The sequence below is a fragment of the Agrilus planipennis genome, unplaced genomic scaffold, assembly GCF_000699045.2.
Source record: "Agrilus planipennis isolate EAB-ADULT unplaced genomic scaffold, Apla_2.0 scaffold134, whole genome shotgun sequence".
Classification (NCBI taxonomy): Eukaryota; Metazoa; Arthropoda; class Insecta; order Coleoptera; family Buprestidae; genus Agrilus; species Agrilus planipennis.
This window is the reverse complement of record NW_020438860.1, coordinates 480,956-485,702: the sequence shown is the minus strand read 5'-3', so window position 1 is coordinate 485,702 and position 4,747 is coordinate 480,956.

Sequence of the window (4,747 nt, the reverse complement as noted above, 5' to 3'; positions counted from 1 at the left end):
CCGAAAGCGACTGCGATTGAACAAGTGCAGGATCAGAGTTTTCATGATGTGTTTCAAGATCACCCAACTTTGTACTTACCGAGTGATATCCAAAAATATACGAGACACGTTGTCCAAAAATTTTCATAAAAACCCGCGGGATAAATCGAGATAAGTAGGAAAGGAAATTCGCGACGTCCGCGAAGGGTGGTGAGGGGTGGATGAATCGATACTTCTACTTGGTATAGTTGTATCCAATGAAAGTATCGATTTATGATTAGGATTTAAAGATAAATAATAACTAATACAAAAAAAANAGACATATTAGAACCAGGAGTTAAGAAGACGTACATTAGATTATTGTTAGCAAATAGTTACGGTTTTGTGACGATTGACTCAAGATAGACTGTCTGAGGTGTCTGTCCAATTAGTTTTCAGTCTGAGAATCTCATGAGTATTCTGTAGTTTTGTCATTTCCAATGAAAGTATCGATTTATGATTAGGATTTAAAGATAAATAATAACTAATACAAAAAAAAAGATGGAAATTTAGTTTTTTATTTTGAAAAAATAACAAATCTACACGTTACTTGGCTTAAAAGAATCGCTACCAAAAGCTCTTAGTATCGAAAAGAAGTTATCGATTAAATACTGGCGTATCGTTTGATTCCTACGGGTGCCAATACTGTATAATCGATGTAGGACAAACAAAAATGAATATTTTTTATTAATCGTGTATTTCTTCATGTGTAGATAAGCATTTCTAATTTTAGAAACGATTTGGATTTGAATAAAACTTTAACTGAAAAATCTTGACATTTGACCGGTCCGTTTAGTTTTATCGTTAGAATTGCCGCAAAGCGAGACTACAATCTTTAATTATTTATCGAATGAAATTAATTAAAAACATGATAATTTATTACGTACAACATTAATTTTATCGTAAAGTTATGCTCATAATTAGAAAGCTTTAAATTTCTTACTTATAATATAATATTTTGTGAGAATAAAATCACTTCTTTGATATCACAATAAGTAATTTGTTAATTTATTGAACGTGTTCGTAGAGTTTCATTTTTCAGAAGAAATCTTTTCGTTTTTCTTCACGTGTGTGTCTCATTGGAAGACGTTAAGAAAAAAAATATCAAACTCTTATCATTGCAAGTCCATCTTGCAAACTTTTAACTTGTCTCTCGCTTGAGTCAAACATGTCTCTCACCTTTCATTTCCAAGCCTCTTTTGTCGGCGCATATTTTATTTATCGGACCCGTCGAAACGTTATCGAAAAATTTACTTGAGTATGTACATTATTCGACTTCGAGATAATAAAATGATAAAAACTAAAGAAAAGGAAAAGGAGACCCCCTATAAAAAAGTGCTGGGTCTTTCACATTTGTCATTAAAATTCGAAAAGGNATTTATCGGACCCGTCGAAACGTTATCGAAAAATTTACTTGAGTATGTACATTATTCGACTTCGAGATAATAAAATGATAAAAACTAAAGAAAAGGAAAAGGAGACCCCCTATAAAAAAGTGCTGGGTCTTTCACATTTGTCATTAAAATTCGAAAAGGGTTGAATAACGTATCTAATTAAGTTATTATTTATCTACAAGGTAATTTCAAAAATTAAATGTCCACTTTAAATGTGTGTTGTGCAACTCAACGTGGAAACCATCCCTTCGCATAGTTTTCGAGGTTTGAAAGTAAATTATTCAAAAATAAGCTTCTTCTGTTCGGTTTACTTAACACATTAGGTAATTTCAAACGAAATTTTTTAGGATGATCCTTGTATACTATAGATTGGTAGAGAAGATTCTTGTAGTTAGTTATACGTATAGCAACCCCTCACGTCCGTACAAAGGATGATATATTATTCTCGGTTGCCCATTTACATATGCGGCCCATTTCATCAAAGTGTACCGTTCCCTACGATAAGTTATTTGGGTCCAATAATCAAATGGGCTTTTTTGGAGATAAATCTGTCTCTTGGAAGTACCCCGTAATTAATAATAAATAAGTCCGATGGTTCTCGCGTTGCAACTGATCGAAGAAAAATCTAAAAAATGGGATAATTTTATTGGGTGTATTGCTTGCGTTTAAAGTGTGATGAAATCGAGTGTGACAAAATGTTATCTGATATTCTATTCTATTGTAACGTTCTTGACCCGCTATGCTTTTTTATATGTACATACGTACGTACGGACAATATCCGCACGAAACGTTGTCTGACCCGAACGCAAAATATGATATCCAAACCACGAAAAATACGAATTACATATTTACATATACATAAAATATCTGTTACTTTCTCGATATGAATCACGTTGTAACATGTTGCTTACCGGAGTTTAACTTTCCTATAAAAGAAATGTAAGAAATAACAAATAATATTAAATAATTAGAGAAAGTGTTTTGGTACTGTATCAGCCCCTATACCCATTTGATATTATTTATACTATAAGAAACACTTTGACATTTAATAGTGGTAATACAAAATAAAATATTAATGTGAAAATTATTTTAATTTTTATCCATTTAAATTACCGCAAGTTTATGAAGAAAAATTTGTTGCTATCATTACACCCTCGCCGGGAATTGAACCCGAGAGTTTCGGCTTTACACATCAATGCTCCGACCTGGGTTCGTTTCCCGGCGAGGGTGTGATAATAGCAACAATTTTTTTTCATTAACTTGAGGTAATTTGTAGTGCATAAAAATTAAATGAATTTTCACATTAATTTTTGAGATTGTTTTTTACCAATTAGACTGACATTACAAATGTAATTTATTCATTACAAATCGAAACACACAATTTTAATACAAAATTTAAAAATTTTATGGAGAAGTACCCTACTAATAGTGCAGTAAGCCGCCACTGTTGGTCGATTTCATTTTGATAGATTATAAACAGGCGAACACCCTTTAAAGCTGCGTCTGCCCGTACGTATGTATAAATGTGACTAAGGGGCTTTTGTTTCTTGTAACAAAAATGAAAATCGTGCATTCGAACGAAGAAGACCCCCGCACAATTTATTGTTTATTTTTACACCAATAGTGTCACGATTGTTTATGTTTCGTGAAAAGTTTTTCTCTTTTGTGGTTTTGAGAGCTTTCCGACTCTGTTATATTTCATTTGAACGTGTCTGGGGTATCTATAATACAAAGGGCGATTATGTATTTATTTACTTATACGTACGACAATGATCACATTGTGCTAGTTTTATTACCCACACACGCCATTTGCATTCGTCGTTGTTTAAACTTTCGGAGAAATTCTTTAATGGACCCTGTAACAGGAAACTTACGTATGTTAGCAGGTACATATTGTACTTTTTGTACGCATCGGAAGATGCTTCGATAATTTTCCAGGGGTGTTAAGACAATATTTTATATGAAACGGATTAAATAAACCCTCAGACATATTAGAACCAGGAGTTAAGAAGACGTACATTAGATTATTGTTAGCAAATAGTTACGGTTTTGTGACGATTGACTCAAGATAGACTGTCTGAGGTGTCTGTCCAATTAGTTTTCAGTCTGAGAATCTCATGAGTATTCTGTAGTTTTGTCATTTTATAGGATGAATAATGCACATATGTATAACTTATAAAATTGACAAATTTTCTCATGAATTCTTCGGTCTCGTCTACAGTCAAACTAAATTTACCGTTGCAAATACTTGTTCGTTCTTTCCTTTATGGCAAATGATAATTTCTGGTGTTTAGATAATCCATAAACGCGACACAGTTTTTCTGTTTTCTTTTTCGAATGTACGATTACCTTTTCCATCCGGAAAAACACAAAGGATATGTAAACATTTGTCCTTCCACGTAGGTGCCGTTTATTGAGGGACTGCGAGTAAAAAATGGTGCAGAATATTATTATGTAACTATGTGGAACGATGATTCTCATGGACCTTTTAAATCAACATTATCCACACTAATTTACAAGGTGACCGTTACAACAGCAGAGATGTACTCTAAAAATCTGCTTGTTCAAAAGGAAAGTAAAAAGTTCTTGCCGTCTGTTAAACTTCGTAAGGTTTTTATCGGTATAATAGATCACCCTGTATACATTGTTTTTCGAATACTAGGCGCGTAAAAACCTAAAAGTAACAAATAATGGGGTGACGCATCCGTTTGTCTTTTTCTTAGTTTTTCTTGCTCGACAATCCTTTGGTTTTAAATTACAAAATTACTTTTCTCCATGGTTCGTTAACCCTAAATTACAAGCTTCATCAAAACCGATTACCATTTGAGGACAAACAATACGTCCATTCTTTGTGTACTGCCTGTCTCACTTCAATAATTAAACTAGGTGCTTGATGCAAATTTGCACCTCGAAATTTTTATTCGAAAATTTAGAGATTTTTTTGATTTTAATACGGATCTGTAAGAACAACCCCTTTGAAATCCGCCACGTCTTTTCGTGTGTGTTTTAGAGGAACAAACAAAGGTGCAATAAATTTATAACCAAACAGCACTACTATTCTCGTAGGTAGTTCAGTAGGTGAAAAAAATAGGTTTAAGAATTTACAAAAGCAATATTTAAACTGATAACGCGTTTTGAAATAGCGTTTATCTACTACCATATAGAGATTGGGACGCGGGACAAGTACATCACTGTCTTTTTCACACAATAAAACATTAACAGTAATTAACATGTTGGCCCAATAACAATTAAAAATTATTTATTGAATGCCGTACAAATATGTAGAAATATCTTCATATTTTAAATTTAAAATTCATAATAGTTGTTGAAATTAT